The following is a 13,852-nucleotide window of genomic DNA, read 5'->3' as shown; positions in this document are numbered from 1 at the left end:
ACTTTTCATTCCATGGATTCAGCATACTGAGTATATCACTTGCTAGTCCTATGGTTACTTTTTTCAGGAAAAATCAACATTCTGGACATTCCAAAAGAATAAAAAAGGATTGCAGTAAATTCTGCTCTGGAGTCCGGACAACATCATGGTTGTTCTTTTCAGTGCCAGGAGTCTTAATAAATTACCAGATCTTGAGGCTGTCAAGCAATATGAACAAATCCAGATCTGTGTTCAGACACAGACATGGCTTCAATGTAATCATTCATTCATACCTTCTGAAAGTTGCTGAAGAGTCTCAGTATTTCCCAGAAACCCAATAATCTCAAGTCAGGTTCACCACAACCCTCAAATAGAACTTATTGAACTTCAACTTACTCTGAACAAGACAGTTTTTAATTCACAGCTTGCTGTAATTTACCATCCCTGTCCTAGGAGGACAACAAAACACATCTATATGTGTTTACTGAAGTACCTGTAAAAAAAAAAAAAACAAATTTTGATGGCCGATTTCAACTATCCATTAGTTAACTGCAGCACGTATGCTTCAAAGGTTAGGTACACATTAAAGTTTCCTATATTTAGTAAATGCTAACACTCTTATAAAAATAGTTAACCAGCCCTCTAAGGTGTCAAAAATTATCTTGACTTCATTTTCATTAACCACACCTGCTTGCACTATCCCTAAAGTATCGTCATCATGGAAAGAATGCAATCGCAAATCAGTAATAATCAGTAATCTTCGCCTTCAGAATATCTAAATGCACTACAATGAAAACCTCTGAATACAAAGACTTTAAAAAGACAATTCTACTTAAACTAAACAATGAGTTCTCAAAATTCAACCACAAGATTTCCAGTCCCAATGTGGCCATTGTTGTCAATTATGCTAATGAGGTTACTCCCACCTAACAAAGAGCATAAACTTAGTGGTCCTAATCTGTCCTAAATATATTTGGAAACAAAGAAAAAAATAAACCACTTTGTTGAAATACCAGCATTAATAAGCCCCATAATATAAAAGAAAAGCTAATTAAAGCATATAGCAAATCACAATCTATCCACAATAAAGACTATTAAAAAGATAAGCATACGTCTGACGGTTACCACAAGGAAGATCAAAGTAGAGCACAAATTAAAATCAGCAACCAAAGGCAAGGATAGTCATAAATCCTTCCTTAACTATATCAGGTGATTTAAAAATAACACACAGCAATGCCATGAATTAATTCATAACGGTAATTCCTACTACAACCCTAAATTTATTGCTAATATATTTGCAGATAAGTTTAGTGTCACCTTTACACCAGGAATAGTCTTTGAGGTTCCACAAATTCTTGAGTATGTTCCTTTACTGAAAATGATATGGAAAATATCTTTACTGTATTTCCTAAAACTAAAAATGCCAACTATATGGGTCCCAACAATATATCTGGCTACTTATTCAGCAGAGCCAAACATGCCCTCTTTAAACCTCTCATAGGTTCACAGGTTCATAGGTTGGTACTAGGCTATCAGCCCTAGGGCCTATACAAGCCTAGCCATAACAATTCCCTGGCTATTTTTTCCCACACTATTTACTTCCCTGGACCCCTGTCTAGCAGGGCAACTGACGTGATCCCTGGGGTGAATTTCCTTTCTCCCATCCAATCGTCAAGGTTCCTTTTGAAGAGGGCCAAGGAGGCACTCTGCTTGACATATATGGGCAGTCTATTCCAGAGTATGGGGAGTCTCTGGGTTAGGAACCTATCCCTCCAGTATGTTTTGTTTATTGTGATGACAAGGTTTAGATCCCTGGAGCATGTGGCTCTGAAGAATTGGGATTTCTTTAAGTGTAGCATGTCCAACAGCTCAGGGTTTGACATGGCCTTGTATGCTAAGCAGAGATCACCTCTGAGTAGACGATATGCCACAGAGTATAGCTGGAGTTTTTTTAGACGGTCAGCATAGGGCATCTGCTTTAGGCCTGTAATTCTTTTAGTGAGGTATTTCTGCGGCCTTTCCAGCTGTTGCAGATGTCTTGTGAGGTACATACCAAATGGGGCATTGTACTCTATAATGGGTCTAATGAGGGATGAGTACAGTGGGACAATGACCTCCTTTTTTCTGGATGAAAAGCCCTTAGTGATGAGGTGTGCCACATAGGAGGATTTCCTCACTGTTGTGGCGATGTCACATAATGTCCATAAGAGTCCATAGACTCAGTGTTGCTCAGTAAAACAAACTTTTTATTAACCTCAGACAGTTAAGTGCTTTCATCCTACAATACTGGACTTCATCAGAACCATTCAACAGTCAAAGCACAGACTTTTCAAAACACTAACCAAACCATACATAGGTGGATAATTGACTGGCCAACTACATTAATAAAAATGTAAAGTGCCATATGCAGTAACATCTTTTTAAAATCAAAAGTAATAAACGCATAAGAAATTCATAATACAAATACTGTTTGACATAAATGGCACCATAAAAACATTTCATGACCTCCTATAGCTAAATAATAAAAATGATGTTACAGTTGAGTAACACGGTGTTTCAACACTGGTAGTATGGAAACACATTCATTCAGTCCCTTTCCCCAAACAGCATTTAATTTTAACTGCCAATCTAATTCTCTACACCAGTGTCACCCAATCACCCTTTCTCATTATCTCCTGAGAGACATCTTATAATATTCCAAAACGAAAATTAGAAAAGGCATTACAAGATTCACCATGCCTGTATAAGGCATTATTGGCATTTTTCCTAGAAATAGCATAAATGTGTTCATATATCATTTTTCTAAATTGGCATTCAGTTTTGCCAACATAGAAACTATTACATGTTTGGCATATCACTATATATATTACCCCTTTGCTAGAACAATTACCCTGAACTAGCCTTATGGTCTCCTCGGGTTCTCCGATAACCACCATTGTCTTTTCCAAAATAAAAGGACATTGATGACACATCCCACATTTCCTGGTTCCTTTCAAATTGTCTGCAGATAACTGGGTTATAGTAACTGATACCTCAAAGATATTCTTAAAATTATAACCTATTTTATATACAAAGCGAGGTCCAGGGCCTAGTGTACTGTATAAATGTTCATCCCCTTTAAAAATGTTCCCGTTTTAATTAAAAATGTTCTTAATTGCATTAACTTGTTAAAAGTAACAACCATAGCATGTGTATAGTTAATACTGGGGATACCTTTTTGAACCTTGTAGTCCACAACCTCCTGTATATTATCCAAAGGAACATTCTCTTGCTTCTGAATCTGAATTGCTTCTTCGAGTTAAGAAGGTAGTTTTTTAGTGGGAGCTTAAAATTCTTGAGGCAGTCTTTGGCACAACAGAGCAAGAATAAAGACATTGGCCAGCTCTTTTCTTAGATCTATGCATAGTTAAGAGTTGTTTGTTTTCAGAGGGGAAAGTTCTAGTAGGGATGTAGGGATGTAAAACAGTTTCTAAGGCAGGGCAGCTTTCAGGTTTGTATATCATTTTATGTGCTGCACATAGTTGTAGGATGTCAAGATGATGAGAGAATTCAAGCCAGTTAAGTTTCTTAAGAGCATGACAGTGGTTTGTGATCTGTTGTTCCAGTACCAAACAGCACTGAACTTTATTCTTTAATGACATCTGTAGGTTGCCCCCTTTTTAGTATGCATTTATCCAAACATATCATGCAGCTAGAGAAAAAAAACTAGAGGTCCCTAATTAAAAAGATCTCCCATAAAGACCCTTAGCTATTTAGACAGGCTTGAAGCTCTGTAACTACTGTTTGTCTTTTATAGACTCTTGCATGGTAAATTATGTCTAGAATTCATTACTGTCAAGGACACAAACCTGTTCGACCTCCTATAGCTCAACAAAAGAAAATTACTCTATATACACTCCAACTAGAGATGAATCTCTATAAATAAAAACTAGACACTTTGGAGGGGGGTATTTATTAATCTGCAGTAACCTTTTACATTTAAAATGGAGTGAAACCTTCATTCATTTTAGAAGGCAAACACTGATGACTGGATAGAGACCCATAAATTCATCCTGGTCCTGACTCGTTTTGCTCTCCTTGAGGCAGGGGGTGTCCAATGAGGGTGGTTAATTGCAAGCTAATTATGGTCAAGTGACTGAGTTTACCCTGTAAACTATACAAATCTATGAATCTGTGAAACTCAGGCTTGAGCTGATTCTTTTTTTTTTTTTTTTTTTTTTTTTTTGTTAACTAAGTTTATTGGGCATGTGTCTCTTTTAAGGGGCAGTCCATGAGAATTGTCTCATTAACTGACTTGCTCAAAGTCTCACAGTAGGCAGATAAAGGTGAAAGGTCAAAAAAAGGAAGAATATCCAATGTATGGTAACCTCAAATGTATAAAAAAACAAAACCACACTGGAGTAAAAGGACAAAACCACTATAACATTTTTAAGAATACTAAACTTTAATACATCCGCTTTTCGTCTGGAACAGATTTCATCAGAAAAATACAAAACTCAAGACAATCTCACAATTTCAATTAAACCTATTAGCATTAAAAAGCAAAATAAATATAATAAAAATACAAGACCTTACAGTAAAATACATACATCATTTACATCTTGACACTTTGTATTTTTTTGGACTTTATATTCTTAATCGTCTATCTTTAAAAAAACATTTTATATTAATGGCTTCATTGAGCCCTGAGTATCTGCTCACAAATTAATTTGCCATACGGTTTCCCTTTTTTCTATATGGTTCTTAAAATCCCCCCCCCTTTTTATCCTCTAATACCTGCTCTAAACTATTTTTTTGAAATTGGAGCAAGTTATACTATGTATGTAAATCGCGTTGTTAGTGTCTTTATATTTCGTTGCATACAAATATTCTTTAATTCTCTTATTTAGTGTCCTCAAGGTGATTCCAACATAGAACGCCTCGCAACCTAAACAAACATTAAAATAAATAACACATTTAGTAGTACAAGTATACCACCCTGTAGCAGTAATTATTCTGCCTGTATGAGGCAAAATAACACAGGAACCTTCACTAATAAATCTACAGGTGTTACAAAAATCACATTTGTAGATACCTTTTTCTTTAACAGTAGCCACAGACTCTACTAAGGTGCTATCATTTTGTAACAGCGTTTTTAAACAATTTTTTTTATATACAAACTGTGATCTATCTCCTACAGATTTGTAGATATCATTGTTCCCTTTTAAAATATGCCAATTTTCGCAAATATCTACTATGAATTTCAAGATTATCTACAGATATATCTGAAGTGCATACTAAAGTATTGTTAGCGGAAGTTCTATCCACCACTGCTTTGTCTAAATGCTTACATAATATGGGGGCAAAGTGTATATATCTCTTAAATGAAACTTCGCTGGTGCTAATTAAAAGTTGTTGTTCCTTTGTAACCTCTTTCAAAACATGGAGGTAATAACATTTTAAAAACTGTATCATTGGTAATTAATCTTGATGCCCTGATGTACTGGCTTCTAGGTATTTTTAAAGGTGGAAGGTATTAAAGCATATACAATGGACTATAGGATACAGATCATTAACATCATAGAGCCTTAATCTTCTGTCCAAACTGCCAGAAATTCCTCAGGTAAAGGCTAGGATGCAATGTAAATATTACAATAATTTGCAAAGAAATGTGGCATTACAGTTCATATGGTATATAGTGATATGCTCCATCCACCTCTCAAAATGACTAGGTTGCTGGTGATGGTGTGCTTATATTCCTAAGAAGCCAAATCGCAATCAAGACTTATAAGGCAATACAATAGCCTTGATCTCAATCATATCCTACTTATCATCAACAAAAATCCATACTATATCATAGCCAATTACCATACCCTCTCTATGTCACCCACAGATCATGAGCCATATCTAAACAAACTGAGGTCCCTCTTCATTGAACCAAATGCTATTTATCTAGGGGATTTAAACTATCCTTTCATTAACTGGCTAACCTAATTTGCCACAAATAAGTATGCACAATGTTTTTTAGATTTCATAAACACTCCCTCCTAATTATCTCACATGCCAACTAGGGGCTCAGAAATGTTGAATGTAATCCTCACTAATATAACCATACTATGCTCTATACCTATAACTACCCTATCACTGGTCAAATCACACCACTACTCACTAATATTCACTATGAGGGTCAAACCTGATCTACCATGAAATAATTCAGTCTTTAGAGATTATTCATGAGCAAATCTATTACAGCTATCTGATGAACTGATGAAACTGAAGCAACCCCCACTTCCCCTTGATGACCCCATCTCACACACTACTAAATGCTCACCTAAATGATTGCATTGAAGTATCAGTGCCCATCAGACACAAATACATTGTTATGTTGAGCAAATAAACTACTGTGGTGGTGTCTTTGCATAAGTAAACCATACAATAGAAGGGAGAATCTTACTGACCATAAGAATAAATGAAATACCATAAGTTCTAAAAGTTAGCTCAGAAAGATAAGCAAAAACTTTGAAGCAAACCAAATTCCTCTGTTGATAAGTATAAGTTCAAAATTGCCACTTATGTAAAGTAGAACCACAAAGCCTTTTATAAGGGTCTATGTTGAATAAATGAACACTTGAAATGTCGAACGTCATATGGTCAACACCATATGATCGACATTTCAAGAGTTCGAAGGCTGACTTCAACGGTGCCGTACAGTGCAGAATGGGAGAATTTCCCTTTTCTGCACTGAAGTGCGGTTTAAATAGGGTGTGTGGGTTGCGCAGCCCCCACGTGGAGGGTGCAGGGGGGGCTTGCCCCCCTTGCTCGCACCGTTAAGGTATGTTTTTCTTTTTTTTTTCATTTTTTATTATTTATTCAAACTTTCAAACTTCGACCATATGTTATCGAACATATGGTATTTGAAATTTTGAAAGCTCAAATATATAACATAGACCCTTTTATAACTATACCAGAAGCCTTAGAAGCAATGCTTAGCACTGCACTGAGCTAATACATAACAACAACACATATTCAACCCAGAGGACATAACCAACATATTAGCTGATAAATTTAGCTCTAACTTTACACGCTTATTTCCCCTGTGCTCATACACAGACTCCAGAGATCACTTTGGAGCAAGTCTTGAGGCCACTCTCCAAGACCAAGAGCACTACTTCCATTGGTCCAGACAATATGCCAGGTAATTTTCGTGTACCAAGCACAACTTTTTAAATGCACTACTTAACCTTTTCAATTTCAGCCTCTCCACTGGATTAATGCCTGAGATGTGGAGAATTGCTGTAGCCATCCCACTTCATAAGGCAGAACACACCTATAGATCCATAAGCCTTACCACCTTAAATGTAAAGCAATGCAATGCATTATTCATCATCAACCCCCTATTTTCCTTTTTTCTACAAAGGGCTTGAGTGTTGTGTCAGCTGTGAACATCTTTCTCGGTTCAGTACCATTCTCCAGACTTCTTCAAAAGTCTTACTTGACTATCATAGGTCTTCTGTCACACAATCCATTTGATGTATGCCCTCATTTCCTGTTGCTTTCTTTCTGTCTCCCTAAAACTGTCTACACCAGATTGTATTCTGCTTTCCTACGCATGTTTTCAAACCACCATAATCTGTTCTGTTTGACAGTCTTAGCAATTAGAGCTACTTTAGCTTCTGCCATGATGTCCCCATTTCATCATCTGTCCACAGTGTGCATCCTACTATCCATCTCAGGCACTTCATCTCCATCACCTGCAGCTTGGGTTTCCACAAATGCTCTGCCTTCACTGTCCAGGTTGCTGTATTATACAGTACTACTGGATGCACCACTGTTTTGTACACCTGACTTTTCAGCTCTATTGGCATTCTTCTGTTACACAATCACTGACACTCTGTGCCATTTGGCTGCAGCTTCTCTGATTGACCTCCTCATTCAGTCTTACTTCTCATGCACGCCTCCCAGACACTTGAAGGTGTTGACTTATTCCACTTCTTTCCCTTCTATCTCAATATTCAGTTTCTTCTGATTTCCCTCACTTGCTGCCTTGAAAACTATCTTGTCTGTACTCAGTTTTTGGTTTCCACCTTTTGTTGTGGCTACTGGACTACTGGATCATCCATAATCCCTCCCATTTCCTCCCCTCTCCTGCCCTATTTCTGCCAATTTTGTGACATTGTCATGACATCAGTTGATGGGAACGTCCTCTTTTTCCATTCCTAATGCCTGTTTTCTGTTGATTTACTATGCTTTTCTGTAAAAAAAAAGCATAGTAAATCCACTGATTTTACAAACTCCAGTAGTCTGCTTCCTTTCCTCAAACAGAATACTGGAGTTTGTGATGTGTTTTCCGGACTACCAGACAATCAGTTTGATTTCTGGATAGTCTGGAAAAAAAACGGATAGGTGGCAACCCTAACTTAGTTTCAACTCAAATTCCTTAAGCTTCACATTCTATTCCTTGAGCTTTCACTGAAGTTCGTTCATTGTCTGCTTGTAAGGCCACAATGTCTGCATACAGCAGCTTTGTTGATCTGTCACCTCTAATCTGTTTGCTAATGTAGTCTACCACCAGTTTGGCGGAGCTGCTCCGAGACTGGTGACTTAGGCAGAGATGTGGTTTGAATCTGAATTAAATCCAAGGCATGCACTGTGAGCAACAAAAAATAAGTATATTTTAATCTAGCATTGCACTTTTTTTAACTGTATTTTTGCTCATTTTTTTTCTGTTTTTGCTGCTGTGACTGTTTTTTTCTGCACTTTGAAATCCTACTACTTCTGTAATTCATAGCATAGGCTAGAATCAAATCTGTTGAATCTAGGCTGTTTGGTATTAATTGAGCACTAAAAACAGCCACCTTACATTAAGAAGGCCCTCCTGCACCCTAGTAGCAGAAGTGTGTAGTCCAAGACACATCTGAGCTGGGGATTGTTGGAATAAGGATCAGTTTTGGGGTCTTTTATTGGCTAGTTTGTGTTAAAACTGTTTAACTTCACTTGTATTTAAGCACCACATTTGCGTGTAGCTGCGCACCCCACAGCCTTGTTTAGCACTGCCATGTATAGAAGCAAATGCTTAGAAACAATAGTTATCTCTTGATATCTGCTAGAGAACCCTCCTTACCTCCACTGTCTCTCCTTGTACAACTCGGTTGCAAATTGCTACCCAAGGGGCAACTCAGCTGTGCATTCTGAGGAGTTGGCACAGTCTTCCACCCTTAGCTTTCCACAGAATAGCCACCCTTTTTAGTCTCACAAGCAAATCCTCATCCATCTACCTCATCCCCACTAGTCACTACAATATATACCTGCCATAATGGACAGACATTTTACCACCATTTCTCCAGCTATCCTGATTGACATGGGCATCATGAGGCAATGTAGCAATTGCTTCATGTATACTGACAACCACTTTCTCCTAAAGCAAACAAACACAGTATGTGAGAGATGTAACTATACTATGAAATTAGAATCAGTCCTCTCACATAACAACAAGCAAGACATACAACAGGTTGTCAGCACACATACCTTCCCTCTCACACAAGAGAAGGTCAAGACACATAAACCCACATACATGGAGGTACTCACTAACAGCTTGCCAAAAGACCAGAGACCTCCCAAATGCAAACAACATACATATACTGATACACAAATAGAATTCACTACTACACATAACAACACACATACCAGTGTCTCAACAATTAGGCCCCTAAGGAAAAACACTTCAAAACCAAATGTTCTGGTTATAGGTGACTCAATAGTGAGACACACAGATGTCCCCTAAACCAAGTTGAACAAGGAGAAGGTCATGGTCAACTGCCTGTCAGGTAACAGGATCGGTCAAATCATGCATGCACTCAAGTCGCAAAGCAACAATTACTGTTATGATGCTGTCATAGCATATGTTGGTGTGAATGACTTGAGATGTACCTCTCTGGACTATATGAAGAGATACTTGACAGAACTGGCAGATTATTTGTCCTAGGCAGGTAAGTCCTTAGCCCTAAGCAGCATTCTACCTCTTCACTGAGGATGATGTCACAATACAGACAAAAATGATTGACTTCAATAATTGGCTTAGCTTATGGTGTAACGCCAAGGGGGATCCAGTATCTGTCTGCTTGGGAAGTCATGGTTGACATCCATGTTGCTTTGCCAGAGATGGCCTTCCCCTGTCTCCTCAAGGCTTTCGGATACTGGCAAAGATGCTTGCCTCCCCCATAGTGCCTTTCTAGGCAATGTCCAAACAACAAATCTTCCAACATAAAGAAATCCACTAAAGACAGGCTCAGGGACATGCTGCTTAATGCTAGGAGCTTAAATAGTAAATTGCACTCCCTGGAAGTATTCCTCACCTTGGAAGATGTGGATGTTTTTGCAGTCACAGAGACCTGGTTCAAGGCCACTGACAGCACCCCAGCTGTACAAGCCTGCAGTGTCTTTCACACCTTCAGACCCCAAAGCAAGCATGAAAGAAACAAAGGTGGTGTATACATCTTCAATAAATCCAAATGCACCTCAAAACTGTTGAAACTCTACGACTCTCTTAAGCTTCTCCGGGTCCAATCAGCTATAGGAAAAATATCCTTCCACATCATCACTAGATACAGGTCCTCCACCATGAACCAGTCAAAGCACACCACCTACCTGGACAGGCTAGAATCATTCACATGCAGCCAAACACCTTGGTCGCTGAAGATTTCAATTATTCTTCCATTGACTGGGTAACTTACATGAACACAGACACAATCACTATGAGCTCCATGGACTTTGTTAATTCAAATACCTGTCACAGTTGGTCCACACCCCCATAAGGGGCTCAAATGTCCTGGACCTAGTGCTCACCAACATGGGGGGGGGGTGACTGCACTACCTCCTGTGTATTGTTGTCCCTGGTAAGGTCAGACCATAAGTCTGTCTTGTGAAGTAAAGATCAAACCTGACACCCCCACAGGAGTAAAAAAACTGAAACATTTCTCTAAAGCAGACTATTGCCTACTAAGTGATGGTATAAAAAATTTAAAAGCTCCTGCCAACATAGACAACAAGGACTACTGTGTAGAGGAATACACAATTGTCCTATATAGCCACGTAAACAAATATATTATCTCAGCTGTACCTAACAGGAACTAAACAAGGTCTTCCCAAAAAAGACAAGCTACCCTGGTGGACTGTTAAGTATAAATAAGTTGTAAAGAAATAAACTGATATCTAAGAACAGAAAGTAACACTCAACAGAGGAAGAATACATTCCACAGCTTGAACAATCAAATCAGATATCTTGTTATGTCCTCTAAGGCTAGCTGCTTATGTAAATTAGCCTCCGTTGCTAATGACAATCATAAGGCATTCTTTAGCTATGTCTGTAACCTAAGAGGTAATGCCCAGCTGTGTGCCGAACTTATAGTAGATGGTACCACTCATACTGAACCTGAAGAAATTACCAACCTGCTAGCTGACCCCACCTGACATACCCTAAAGGATTCTCAACACCAGTCATCTACTGAGTATCTCCAAAGAACAGGTCATACAAGCACTCTCCAAGGCCAGATAAACAGCCACTATGGGATCAAATAACATCCCAGGCTGTTTACTAAACAATCTAAAACAAAACCTATCAGAACCACTCAGCACTCTCTTTAACCATAGCCAGAGAATTCCTTTCAGAGTGTAAAACAACAATAGTAATCCCCTTGCACAAAGGGGGTCCATCAACTGACCCTGGGAACTACCAACCCATAAGCCTAACCAGCCTTATCTGCAAGGCCAAGGAAATAATCATCATGGACCTTATCCACAAGGACATAGGTGACCTTCAAACTCTTAACCCGACCCAGTTTGGCATTGTCAAAGGTAGGTCTTGCTTATTAAACCTAGTGGATTTTTTAAGAATGTCATCAAAGCCCTGGTTGAGAGCAAAACAGTACATATTGCCGATCTTAATTTATCCAAGGCTTTTGACACAATCTGCCATTCAAGTATCATAGAGAAACTCTCTCACCTGGAAAATAATCCATACTTTACTAGATGGATAGCCAACTGGCTTACCGACAGAATGCACACTGTCAAAGTTGGGAGTCCACCTCCACAAGTAGATCAGCTACCAGTGGGGTACCACAAGGATCTGTGCTGGGCCCTCTACTGTTTGGAATCTATTTCTCTGAATTCCAGGGAAAAGTTTATGACCAGTGGCTTACCAAGTTTGCAGATGACTGTAAACTGGGTGTAAACATAGAGTCTCCCAACAATGTCAGCATATTACAGAAAGGGCTGACGCAGACAAATGATTGGTGCCAAACTTATGGACTAAAACTTAATGCAGAAAAAAAATGTCTCATTATCCCCTTTGGCAAAGAAGTAGCCCCTGCTAATTATAATATAGATAGTGCCCTTCTACACTCAAACTCAATGGTGCAAGGCTTGGGAGCACAAGTTGATACCAATCTAAACTTTGATCATCATGTGTCCATAGTGGTAAGAAAAGCATTCTACATTGCTCATCTCATAAATAAGGGCATCACATCCAAGACCAGGGAGGTCATAGCTCCACTGTACTTGACCCTTATCAGACCACTAATTGAGTAAAATTCTGCCTTCTGTATGTACATCACCAGACACCTGAAACAACTGGAGAGACCACAGAGGTTTCTTACCAAGAAAATCCAGGACCTCCAAAACATGACATACATGGAAAGACTAAAAGCCTTTTCACTTTACTCTGTATCATACAGGCTGCTGAGAGGTGATCTGTGCCTGGCCTACAGGGAAGTCTTAGACTCTGCCCTATTAGAATTGCTGCACATCCTCCAATCAAATGGGACAAGAATAACTCACTCCCGGGATCTCAGCCTAGCCTGTAACATTAAAAGAACATGCTGGAGAGACAGATATATCTCCCAGCAATTACCACTCCTCTGGAATAAGCTCCCACCCCATGTGAAACAGAGCTTCTCAATGACCCTATTTAATCGCAACCTTGACAACTGGATGGATGACCACAAATTCATCCTGAGGGTAGCACCTATGTCCCTCATGGACAGGGGCTATGGCTGCTGATCACAGTATCACTCTGCTAATAATGACCATCTAAATATGGTCAATAAGAGTATTCAGGTTTTTACACAGCTAGGCTTATTAACCTATGAACCAGTATGAACTGCAGTGGCCTCAGAGCTGAACTCTGATGCACACCCACTTCCACAGGGGACCCCTCTATGAGTCTGAACACTGTTCATACTGGAGTCACTGGGTCCCTGCACATAACCTGCACTGATTCTGCCAATATTTCTGAGATGCTAAACCATCTCAGAATTTCCCAAATCAGCTTTGTTGTGATCTTTCATATGTATTCTCCAAGTCTAGGAATGCACAATTGGACTCTTTCCTCATCTTTAGCTGCTTATCAACTATTTGTCTCACCGCAAACTTCTGATCCATTGTGCTTCATCCTGACCTAACCTTGAAGTGCTCATCCTCTACGGCTATGGGTATTCGTTTAACAATCACCTTCTCCAACACTTTATTGGATGTGACTGGCATTTGATACATCTATACTGCCCATGGTTATGAATGTCCCATTTGTTCCTGTGCATGATGCAAGAATGCTTATTCTCCAGTTATCTGGGATGCACCTTTCTCTCCAAACAGCTGTGAGAAATCCCTAGAGTCATTCCCCCGAGTTCACCTAACATTTTGATCATATCTGCAGTTACCTCATCATAAGCTTGCTGTTTTCCCTGTCTTCATTTTCCTTAGCATTGTCTTACTTCTTCTTCTTATTCTTCTTATTCTTCTTCTTCTTCTACTTCTTCTTCTAGAGTAGGTTCTTCTTCCTTTTTTTATCATAGTCTGTGTCTGGGGCAGTACAGCTTCTGTGGGTTTTCTTCATTCAGAAGCT

The sequence above is a fragment of the Protopterus annectens genome, chromosome 6.part0, assembly GCF_019279795.1.
Source record: "Protopterus annectens isolate FY-2018-M chromosome 6.part0, PAN1.0, whole genome shotgun sequence".
NCBI lineage: Eukaryota > Metazoa > Chordata > Ceratodontiformes > Protopteridae > Protopterus > Protopterus annectens.
Note: the sequence above shows the minus strand (reverse complement) of the source record.